General features: G+C 43.3%; 2 pseudogenes; both read right to left on the bottom strand.

Annotated features, from left to right (window-relative positions):
* Positions 1-1,236: 1,236 nt before the first annotated feature.
* On the bottom strand, positions 1,237-9,308 carry LOC144375832 (cold shock domain-containing protein E1-like; annotated as a pseudogene).
* A 1,662-nt stretch (positions 9,309-10,970) lies between these two features.
* LOC101975307 (fin bud initiation factor homolog) lies at positions 10,971-11,577 on the bottom strand (annotated as a pseudogene).
* Between the last annotated feature and the right edge of the window lie 1,015 nt (positions 11,578-12,592).

The following is a 12,592-nucleotide window of genomic DNA, read 5'->3' as shown; positions in this document are numbered from 1 at the left end:
TGGAAGAAGTTGGAGAAAATGAGTTGTTTTTTTTTTTTGGTGTCTGAAAAATCAGTAAAACTTTATTCACTTCCTTTCTTTCTTCATTAACAGAAAACTTGAGAAAGCAAAATGTTTTCTGTTTACAAAGATAAATGGCCTCTTTACCCAGATCAAAATCTCAAACTACAAAGGGGAGATAAAAGCGCCCTCCCCCACATCCCCTGAGCTGACCCTTGTCATCTTAGAGAAAGCCTTCAGTCCACTGGTCAGGGATACTGAATATGGCCAATTTAAGATGAGGGTCAAGAAATCAGACCAATCCATATCCGTGAACAGAATCTACACCAAGGGTCAAGTGCCTGTATGCCTGTATTCTACAGGACACAGGGACTAGGTGGCTACTTATTAAAAAAAAAAACAAAAACAAGATTCATTTCAGGCACAACTTTTTAATTTTTTTTCTTGTTTTGTTTTTAAATCCGTAAAAGAAACTGGGTCTTATAAGCTGTAGTGATTTAAGCAGCAGCAAGTTTGTGCATTCATACTTTTTTTATTTGTTTAAATATGTTCAAATTATCACACTGCTGGCACAATTCATTTGCACGAAATTCTGCAACATATATATTAATTGTAGTAAAGTTATTTGCACCCCATCCCAGGAAAAAAACTACCCTGGAAGATAATTTTCACTGAAATCTAACCAAACTTTCTTAAGTGGATTGTGACAAGATTATAAATGATATGAAAAATATCATTTTAACATTTGGCCATCAACTTAAGAAAATGGTTTGCCTATACAAATTTTTGTAATTTTTAAAAGGTAATATATCCTACCCTCATATGGTCCTCAGAATTAAAGCATAATGAACAGGAAAGAATAGGAAAAGAATGCAACTGAGTGCTAAGGCAGAACATCTTGCCAGAAGTAATGAAGGTAGAATATGTACTAAATATCAAGTGCAGAATTTCATAGGACCAACAAGATAACAGTCTGTATTTTTCACTTACACAGATGAAGTGGATTTTGCAATTACCAGTTGCATTAAAGGCACCAAATAAAGCTCCTATAATTGATACTACAAGGCGCCACCTTAAGTTTTCTAGGCTGCAACTGTGCATAATTTTAAAATGGTTTCTTATTTATTTTTTAAAACATAACACGAGGAAGGTGTTAAAACTGGTGTAATAGCTCAATAGAATAAGCATTCCAGATTTGGGGAGGGATGAAGTGGGAGATATTCAGAACCATTCATCAGAATCCCCCAACTTGATCATAGAGGGTTAATGATGTGCTTTATGGATGTGGTTAGTCAATGACACCAGCTTGACGAATCTTTCTTTCTGCACCAAATCCCATTGAGTTTTCTGGTCCCCTTGGCTGATGAAGAACCATTAGGCGAGGAGCACTAGCATCATCCAGGGTGATGTTCTTCAAGCGATTGACCAACCGGTCAGGTCTAGGAACTGCAACAGTCTTGGGGCCATCACAGTCTCGCCAAATATTACAGGCACTGCACTTGCCGGTACGCTGATTAAGAATCACTGAGAACTCCACTTCATCTCCTGCCTGTAGCTCAATGCCATCTTGAACTTCTTTCACATGGAAACAGAGCTTCTTGCTATCTCCTACTTTGTAGTTAATGAAGCCAAACTGATCTTTCACACACTCTACTGTGGCCCTGTGCAGGAGTGTGATGTTATAGGCCATAGTCTGTGCATTTTTGCCCACCCAGGACACACAATTGGAACTTGACACTCTCCCCTTTCTGCAGGCAATCCCCTTTATTGGCCATTCCAACTATGCCAAATGGATACATCTCACCTTTCATATCCCCCTCATCCACGATCTCAATCATTCCTTGATACTCAATCTGTATTGGATCAACACCTCTGAGGGGGAAAATGACATTATCAGAATAGATAGTGGGATCAGCTTCTTGAGTAATGCTATTCACTGAGTGAGTTTTGTTTACTTTTTCAGCACTGACTTTGTTGCCTTTGCCTTTGGACAAGCTGTATTCAACCATGTCCCCCAGCTCCAAGCTATCGACATCATCAGAGAACTCACTGTAATGGAAAAAGATTTCCTTATCATGATTGGCTGTTTCAATGAATCCAAAATTATCTTTCAGAGTTTCCACATAACCCAAGAGCTTCTTGTTGGAATTATGACCTAAAAGTCTCACACAAGTTGCAATCTGATGTCCAGGCCTCTGTCACTAATACTAAATTCAACCTTATCTCCTATTTGAGGAGAAGTAGATCCTTCCACATCCTTGGCTTGACAAGCAATGGTCAGTTTCACCCCACAATCATCATAGGCAATAATGCCATCCTCGGCCTCCTTCTCTTTGCCTTTATTTGGGCTAGTGGTTTTAGGATTGGAAAAAAAAGTAGCTTCTTTCTCTACAGTGCCCATAAAACGATGATCTGTATGGGAATGGAATGAAACTGTGATGTTGGGAAGTTTTTTAATCCTAATAGCATGATTTCTTTGGGCAGAGAGCATCTCAGGAACCACATTAAACTCTACTTCATCCACAGTATGGAGCTGGTTCCCATCCAGAATTTCACTGAAGTAGAAGAACATATGAGCAACACAATCCACACACTTGATGAAACCAATACCATCTCTCATGGCAGCAATCACACCCATTTCTCTGGCTTCATTAGTGAACTGAAATGTATTTAATAGAACTTCTGTGTTAGTTGCTCATTCTAATTTGTCATGTTGGTCTGTTTAAATATTAAACCTAACATGGTCACCTTCCAATAGGGTCACCTTGGATTTTGTATTTTTGTCTCCAAAGGGAAGTTCTTTAGGAATCATAAAGTCAACTTTGATTCGTCCTGGCAATGGGTCATTCTGGTTTTTACTGGGTACTTTTGGGATAACTTTGGTTACAGTTCCTTCAAAATATTCAATGCTGATGTCTTCAAAAATGACTGTTCCTTGAGGCAAAAGTCTGACATCTGTTGCAACTTCTTTACCATTTCTGTCCTTGATTGTGAATTGCACATCATCTCCAAGATGTAAGGTTTCTAGGTCACCTTTAAATTCACTATAGTGAAAGATTATCTCTTTTACAACATCACCTCTTTTGGTAAAGCCAAATGCCTCCTTCATGGCACGAACTACTCCCTGACAGTGGGCTTGTTTCTTTTTCAATAGCATAATGTTACAAGCACTGACAGTACTAGTATACTTATTGTTATCAATTATAAAATTTATTTTATCTCCGGTTTCCAGCTGCACATTCCCTTCAACATCTTCAGGGGTGTATGTCAGATAAAACACTTCCCCATTACGTTCATAGCATACATTCCCTGTTGGACTCTGACCCGGGGCAGCTGGAGATCTTCCTCTCTAAGTTGTGAGGAACAGCACACACAACTTGTCCATTCATTCATTCTTTAGGATGGATTTCTGGTTTAATCTTCACCAATTTAATAGGAATGGGTTTCCCAGTCTGCCGGTCAGATGATACTTGAAATTCAACATCATCTCCTACTTTTAAGTCCTGCAGGTTGCCATTATATTGTGAACAGTGGAAGAAAAGTCTAGCTTGACGTTCTGAACACTGAATAAATTCATAAGAGGTTAATAGTTTTTCAATAACCCCAGTTTCACACAGTGTTGCTGAAGTACGATTGGGGTATGTTGGTAAAGATGGCGCCTGGAGCACTTCTCTTCCAGGAGCTCAGGTCCATGACGCACTGAATGGTGTGCAAACCATCACCTCCAATCCCTGTGAATGGTGCGAACTTTGAATGTCACACCTCCAATCCCTGAAGTGGCGTTAACTCTCGGCCAATGAAGAAGTATCAGCCCACTTGCCTTGCTCCTCCTCATCCTGTGTTAAGCCCATAAATATCAATATCCTATTTGTGTTCGCTCTCTTACTCTACCTCTCTTACTCTCTTACTCTCTCTCTTTTACTCTCCCCCCCTTCTCCCCCCTCTCCTCTCTCACCCTTCCTCTCTCTTCCCCCTCTCCTCTTTCCCTCCCCCCTTCTGTCTCTCTCAACTCCCTTCTCTTCTGTGACTGGCTTCAATGGTCCTGCCAATAAAATCTTGGACAGGTAAATGGTTGTTTTGGCTTGTTGAGTTTACAGAGCTTTTCCATCGTCCTTTACATTGGTGCCGAAACCTGGGACAGGGATCCCTGTTGCTCAAGGTGAAACCCCATTCACAAACGCTGAGCCCAACTGTTCCTATCATAGTCCACTCCTCTGATTTCCTGCCTGACATCCACCACTGTCCTGCAGATTGGTGAGTTCCCCCATCCCATGAGCGCCTGAACCCTAACTCACCAGAATGAGGGAATTGGCCATTGAGTGTCTGGCAATCCCTCTGGGTGTTTTTTGGGGGGAATGTACCCAACCCAGATCGATCAGGGTTGCGGTGGACCCTGAGTGCTCTGCTAGGACACCCCTGGGAATTGACCACCTGGGACATAGGATTAATTCTCTCTTTCTATATCCTCTGTCTCTCTTCACTCTTATCTCCCGTGAATGGGTTAGTATAATTGCTACAGCCCATCTCACCAGAGTCTGGAACTCCATTAATTCCTCCCGGAACTCTGTTCCTCCCATTCCTGACTCTCTCATTCCAGTTGAAAAACTTTCCTGACGTCAGGTTGCCTGTGGCCCCAGCCCTATGTGGGTCTCACAGATTGCACTTCACTGGTGATGATGGGGTAGGACCCTCTGTATTTCCTCTCGGCAGTTGGTCATTTTGGGGATGCCCACTTTATCCTCTGTTCACCCCAAGCTTCCAGGAAGCCTTTTTTTTTTCCAGCCCAGGTTTTCTCTCTGTCTTCTCTCTTACTCTTTCTCTGACTCCCATCTTGCCCTTCCAGCATGGGAACTTCCTTGTTCCTCCTGGCTCATTCTCCCTTGTGGTGCCTCTTAGAAAATTTGAAAACCCTGAGCATGGCCCCTGATATTAAACTGAAAAGGCTTATAAAATTCTGAACCCAGGACTGGCCTACATACCCCTTAGACAACCAAATCATTTGGCCCACGTGTGGGTCTCTGGATCCCAATTTACTCCAGGATCTTTTAATTACTGTAAGCCATCAAAGAAGTGGAATGGGATTCCTTATGTGGAGGCTTTCTTCTTGCTTCAATCTCATCCAAATTTCTGCACTCAATACAAGCCTCAACAGCTACTCCTTGCTCTCAAACCTCCTTCCTCCTCTTTTCCACTCTCTGCCTTCACACCTTCTTTTCTTCTTTCTTCTTCTCTGCTCTCCACCTCCACTTTCGACCCAGGTGATGAACTGCCTCATACCACTCTCCCCTGCCCTCAGCCCTGCTTTCCCCACTTTCACCTCCTCCCTCTTCCTTGTCTTCTACATCTGTGGCTTCTTTTTCAGACACTTCTCCTCCTTTCCTCCTGATACTTCTGCACAAACTCCTCCCACTTCCGTTCCTTCCATCCCAGTCCCTCCAACCCAGTTTAGTCCACCCACCACCCATTCAGCCACCCATTCACACACTAATACAGCACCTAACCTCAAAGTTGGACACAGCTACCCTTCTGAATATTCTTGCTCACCAAGGATATAGGGATTCTCCACAAAAGGTGCAGCTCTCTCTCTCTCTCTCTCTGAGGTTGTTTACTTAGGGTTCCACATTTCCCCAGGAAAGAAAGCTATCACAACCGATAGAAAAGGCCTTATTGAAAGCCTTCCAGTACCAAAAACTAAAGAGGAGATACTCTCGTTCCTGGGTCTGGCAGGCTATTTAAGGGCATGGGTACCAAAATTCTCATTACTTGCCAAACCATTATATGATCTAGCAAAGGGGAACAAGCATGAGCCCTTGTTACTTTCAACAGCACCACATTTTAGAATGCTCTAGAAGGTCCTCTTACAAGCACCGGCCCTACACCTGCCAGATGTTAATAGGCCTTTTACTCTCTATCTTCATGAAAACAAAGGGCAAGGCTTGGGGGTGCTGGGACAAATGTATGGGCCCACCTTTGCTCCAGTGGCATACCTTTTGAAACAGTTAGATCCAACTGTCCAGGGATGGGCTCTTTGTCTCCATGCCCTAGCGGCCTCCTATATTTTATTAAAGGAATCACAAAAGCTTATCTTTGGAGCCCAAATCACTGTCATCTCCCCTCATCACCTCAAGGACTTGCTAACATACAAAGGACTGCAAACACTCCCTTCCTGTTGAATTCTCTCTCTCTCGGTCTCTTTCCTCTATGACTCCTCCATGTCCTTCCAAACCTGTACCCCTCTCAACCCAGCAACTCTGTTACCCATTCAGGCTCAAGGTCCAACACAGTCCCCAATACATAAATGCAGGGAAATTCTAGAAAACTTCCTACCACGCCCAATTAATATTACTGAGGGACCTCTAGACCAACCTGATTATACCTGGTTCACTGATGGCAGCTCCTTTATGCATGAGGGGACCAGAAAAGCTGGATATGCCATAGTGTCCCTATCATGAATAATAGAAGTCAATCCCCTGCCTGCAAATACCACAAACCAAAAGGCTGAGCTGGTAGCTGCCTGCAAATTGGCAGCAGGTAAAAATCTTATGCTTTACACTGATTCCAAATATGTTTTCCACATTCTTTTATCTCATGCATCAATTTGGAAGGAGAGAGGTCTCCTGAACTCAAAGGGCACCTCTATAACCAATTCCACACACATCACCCAGCTATTAAAAGCCTACCAGCTTCCTAAAAAACTAGGAGTTGTCCATTACAGATCACACCAAAATGACTCCTCCCCTGTCACACAGGGGAATTCTAAAGCAGATCAGGCAATCAGGTCAGCTGCCCTTTCAGACCTCACTGGATCTCTCATTGCAACGTGCTATCCATCATTACCCTATAACAGAGACCCTCCTAAACATGCCCTCTTAACTCACCTCCACTCCATTTTCCACACCAGTTCACAGACTCTCAAAGCCTTCTCCACTCTTTTTTTACTCTGACTCCCCAGGATAAAGAAGTGATACAGCAAATCACAGCCTCATGCCAGATATGCAAAAGAGTGAATTCCAATACATCTTTAAAACCTGGAACGTTCCCTTCTCATCAGGCTAGGGGCCATATTCCTGGGGCAGATTGGCAAATTGACTTTACTAACATGCCCAGAGTAAAAAACTTCAAGTACAGACTAGTTTTAATAGACACATTCTCGGGTTGGGTAGAGGCCTTCCCCACTTCAAATAAGCGGGCTACCACAGTTGCTAACATCCTCCTAACCAAAGTAATCCCTCGGTTTGGGATGCCTGCTTCAATCCAATCTGACAACTGGCTTGAGTTTGTCTCTCAAGTAATCTAGAATGTGACAAAGACATTGTCCATCCCATGACACTTTCATTGTCCCTATCGCCCCAAGCATCAGGTAAGGTTGAGTGAGCCAACTGCACAATTAAAGACATCATAACGAAACTATCTTCAGAGACTCATTTAGATTGGGTTCAACTTCTCCCTCTTGCCCTACTATGCATGAGGGCTTTACCAAAATCCATCTCTTGCTTCCCCTTTGAGATAATGTATGGTACTCCCCTTCTATCCCCAGGAATCTCACCAGATCCTTGGCCCCTCCCCAACCAATATGCTCTTCCCCTTCTCTTCCTTATACACTCTGAGCTATGGAAGCAACAAGATTTGTTGCTTCAAGATTCAGAGACTCAGCTGCCTCCTTTCCACTCAAACCAGGAGAATGGGTCTACTTTTCTTCCCCAGGGGAAGGATCCCCTCCTAACCCCAAAATGGGAAGGGCCATTACAGGTAGTCCTGTGTACACCCAATGCTGCAGAACTCCAACAGGAAGGAAAGAAACTAACCAACTGGGTTCATATTTCTAGGTTAAAACCAGCAGCAAGCCCTCCAGAGGACAATCCCACCACAGCTCTCAACCTTGCAGGATCCCCACAATTACCCAGATTTGCCTGTGAGATATCCCCAGATAACCCTCTCAAGCTCCATTTTTCACAGCCACACACTTCCCTCCATCCCATTCCAGAGAAGAACATGTCTCCTGATAGGATCTAGGAAGCCACAGCAACACAGTACACCCACACCCTTTTTAGAAATCAGCAATTGGCACAACAATCCTATCGGGACCTCTTTACAACCCCCCTTATCTCCTGGATTCTCTCCATACTGGGACCTCTAGTTGTCTTTTTATTCTGTGCCTTCCTTCCTTGCATTTTAAAATTCCTTCAAGAACAAATTATCAAAATCTCTAATCAAACTTTCAATCAGCTCCTCCTCAGGGATTACCAGCTACTTGCCAATGAGCCAGATGACATGAACATCCAGTCATCCCAAGAAAACTCCACTGAGTGCTGAAAGATGAAGATACCGAATGACAACTCCACCAAAGGGCCATCTCTACCCCACCATGCCAAAGAAATAAGCCTTGTGTTTTCAGATTTATGTTCTAATCTGCCTTCTCCTGGACATAGGCTTTTTTCTACCAGCCCTACAGACTGGGCATCATGCCAGAAATTAATGCTGTTTCTTTTCATAGTTGCAGGGAACATTCATGGACTTCTCCCCAGAGGAAATATATGCCTTTAGTGCATGGATATGGGGCCTCCTGGCCCTTCTTCTCCAACCAACAGACCTCCCTTCCTCCCTCTAAACGACACTCCTACTCGGCACGAAGTATCCAGATTGAGTATGACGCCCCCAAACCAAAACAAAAAAGGGAGAAATGTTGGTAAAGATGGTGCCCGGAGTGCTTCTCTTCTGGGAGCTCAGGAAAGATGGCACCCGGAGCACTTCTCTTCTGGGAGCTCAGGTCCATGACGCACTGAATGGTATGCGAACAGTCACCTCCAATCCCTGTGAATGGTGCGAACTTTGGATGGCACACCTCCAATCCCTGAAGTGGCGTGAACTCTTGGCCAATGAAGAAGTAACAGCCCACTCGCCTTGCTCCACCTCATCCTGTGTTAAGCCCATAAATATCAATATCCTGTTTATGTTTGCTATCTTACTCTACCTCTCTTACTCTCCCTCTCTCTCTTACTCTGTCCCCCCTTCTCCCCCCTCTCCTCTCTCTCTCCCCTCCTCTCTCTCTTCCCTTTCTCCTCTCTCTCTTCCCCCTTTCCTCTCTCTCTCCCCCCTCTCCTCTCTCTCTCCCCCCTCTCTTTTCTCTCTTTTGACTCCCTTCTCTACTGTGCCTGGCCACTATGGTCCTGCTAATAAATTTCGGACAGGTAAATAGTTGTTTTGGCTTGTTGAGTTTATGGAGCTTTTCTATCATCCTTTACAGGGTACCAATTGTGTCCATTGTTGTGGAGAAGGTTTGTATCAAAGCTCATCTTGCAGTGATAATCAAATATTGCACTTTCAGTAGTATTTGCTGATTCTTCTTTTTCTGCACACGTTTCACAGGTTGAAAGTTGCTAGTATTAAAAAAAAAAAGCTAGAGAAAATGACCTACCAAACTAATAAAGAATACAACTGCTGCTGCACTGGGCATCTCACAGTATAGCACTGAAGAAAACAAAGACTACTAGCAGCATTGGGAAGTGCTCTTTCAAAGCTGTTGAGTAGGCACAAACTTCTTGTTTTAGATCAAGTGTTGTGTCTTCACCTTAAGTGTACTCTTCTTTGTTCTTGTTTATTGTTATGAGGTTTTTTCCTTGCTTGATCTGAACTTGAAGCAGCGGTTTCAGGTGGTAAAGTCTGTTCTGTTACACTTCATACCCAACAGCTCAGCACCCCCTCTCCAGTGCCGCCATAAGCAGCATGGCCCAGTTCGTAGGAATAAATCTCGCTTCTCTCACCAGAAAATGAGTTTTTAAGTAGAGTGGCAGAGATTAAATTCAAAGTTCTGGCACAAGCTAGTTTTTTTTTTTTCCTCACAAGGATAGTAAGGGTTAGTGGCGGGGGGTGGGATTGTTAAATGCATAGCTCTCTTTCCTTCTTTATCATACACGCTAGCTAAGTCCTCTCTCCTTTGCATGAGCCTCTCTTTGAAATATGAAATCTACAGATATAAATTAGAAAATAAGCCACTATTATGTGAAAACACATTTATTGGCTGAATAATAAAACTTAGCAAAGGAGTTATTAGAATTCTAATATCCCCCTCCTTGAAGTACAAGTTTCTAATCAGCAAAAAGAAGCAAAACCCCTGAATGAGGAAAAAAATACATTGACAACTTCAATCATAGGCTTCTGCGTGGAGTATTCAAACTACTTTTTTGTAATTGACTCTTGCACTGATGACAAAGCATAGACACACAATGAGACATTACAAATCAGCATATCAACATGAGAGGGCAACTACCACAAAGCAGAGACTTCTTCAATGTTGCTGCTGAAACTTACATACAGCCACAGAGGAAACTTGCAAATCTTCCTATAAAGGATGATTTGCACAGAGTTTCCCAACAATATGCTTACAAAAAAAAAAAAAAAAAGCAAAAACAAAAACAAGTCACAGACCATGGTTAATAAATAAGAGAGAAAAGCAGAAGAAGCAAGCAACTTCCCTGGACTGGCAGGCATAGAAAGCAACACCTTGGACCTCATTTGAAAAACAGTCACATTGTTTTTAGAGCCCAAGAGAGAAAGCTGAAGGTGAAAGGAGCTTGGCACTATGGTCCTTGGGTATATCCCATAATCTCCAGGAAGGGTAAGTTTAATCAGTCTCTACTGCATAGCCTATTTCCTTTCAGATGTGGCTGAAACAAATATCTCTGCAGAGTTATTTTTAAGATCACTAGGAAAGAGGGGGCATTGCTTTAAATCATTTTTTCCCACGGATAGATAAATCTGTAACAATCACATAAACAATGTACAGAATTAAAACAACCACTTCACCTTTCAACTCTTTCTTTTTTAAAGATGATTTCAGATTCATTCTCAAAGTGTAAATCTGGATACAAAATATTATAAGAGTAAGGAAATATTTAGCCCCCTCATCTATCCCCCACCCTCCACTATGGAGCTTATTTGATTGCTCTCTCTGGCATTTGTGCCCTTCCACCTCATACTTTAAGATAATCGTTTTTCAGCTAACCTAGCCCAGTCCCGTGGCTCCTGGTGGTGAGGGACAGCAGCTCGGATTTTTCCCTAAGCTCTGTGGAGATGTCCAGAATTTTTTTCAGCAGGGACTTGGTGTGGACCAGCATCCTACTGGCTATCCTGTTCCTGGCCCTGCTTGAATTTGTTTTCCAGCTCAGTGAGGGACTTGTCAGAGTTGGAGTAGGCATCCCTGATCTGGTGGGACTCCTGCCTCAGGTATTTGCCATAACTCTCTTCCCCATCCAGGTCGTAGCAAATGCTCATGCTGATGCCCTCCAAGACTCGCCCAGCATCCTCTACCTGGCGGCCCAGCACGGTGAACTCCTCTCTAAGGGTGAGACTCATCAAGCTACTGGCCTGGGTCCCTTCCCCTTGGGAGCAGTGCCGACGGTCACTCACCCTGAAAATCAGCTGACACTTCTCGGGGTCATCGTTCTCCTCATAGTCCCCGTCAGGCACAAAGTAGTAGTGCAGAGTCCCATTGGACATTTCTGGGTAGAGAGGACTGTCAAAGTAGCCCTGACACAGGTGGCAGAGGAAACCCATCCAGAGGAACTTTGGGACCATCATTCTGAATATTCAGGAAGACCAGGGATCCCAGGAGAAGACTCTTTTGTCCAGGAACAATGAAAGGAGTCCTCTTGGGAGTCAGTGCCTTCCTGAGACAGTGTCCTCCTCAGTCCCCGTCGGCTTGCTGCACCATGGCCCCTGCACCCCAGCAGGCTTCATGTGGCTGTGGGCGACAGCGCCTGTGTAGCACTGCCCTGCAACAGCACAGGGTGCACCTCACTCTGTGTTTGCTCAGTGGCTGAAGCTACCACTCTCTTATGGGATCACAGTGCGGAGGGGAGAAGGCCGCCTGCAGAGCGCTGCAGGTCACTGGCTCATTTGCCCCTTGCTCCTGGGAGATGGAGCAGTGTAGCTAGAGAGAGAAGCTCTTGCTTTCTGACACTTTCAACTTCTGAACTGGGTGGAAATATGGAGGGAGCTTTTCCTTTGGCTAAAGATATCCTAAGGATTTCTGGGCTCTCAAATTACAGCTGGTTTCATCACTTGGAACCCAGGGAACAAGTTTGGAAAGAAACCTCTCACCAGGTCTCTGTTATTAAAGGTACAGGGTCTCTTTTTAAAGATTGGAAGGAAACATGCTGAAAAACAGAATTCAGCTTGAAGGGGGGAAATGAGAAGAGAAAAAGTAGAATTTCTACAAAAAAAAAGAGATTTGCTATTAACATAATGCAGGGAAGGGTGATTACTCTGGAGAAATACCATTTTGTAAGTTTAAATAAATATCAGGTTTGATTTGTGGATTAAACCTTTTTTCATCTTTAAAACAATTGGCCTTATAAACAAATTTGAAGTTTTGGAAATGGCAGTTTTGCTTACAAATGCTTAGTTAAAATTTATAAAAACAAAATTTTCAGAGCAATAGGAATATAAAAGTGATTGATACACCATTGCTCATAGGCATATGACAAAAAAACCCTGCAAATGGAAATTTTTCTATTTAATACATAAAAGGACAACTGAGGTCTTCATTTAACTTTTATGGAAAACCATTCATACTGAGCTCCATTACTGATTC

Source organism: Ictidomys tridecemlineatus, chromosome 3, assembly GCF_052094955.1.
Source record: "Ictidomys tridecemlineatus isolate mIctTri1 chromosome 3, mIctTri1.hap1, whole genome shotgun sequence".
Lineage (NCBI taxonomy): Eukaryota > Metazoa > Chordata > Mammalia > Rodentia > Sciuridae > Ictidomys > Ictidomys tridecemlineatus.
Note: the sequence above shows the minus strand (reverse complement) of the source record. Positions and strands in the feature narration are given on the sequence as shown.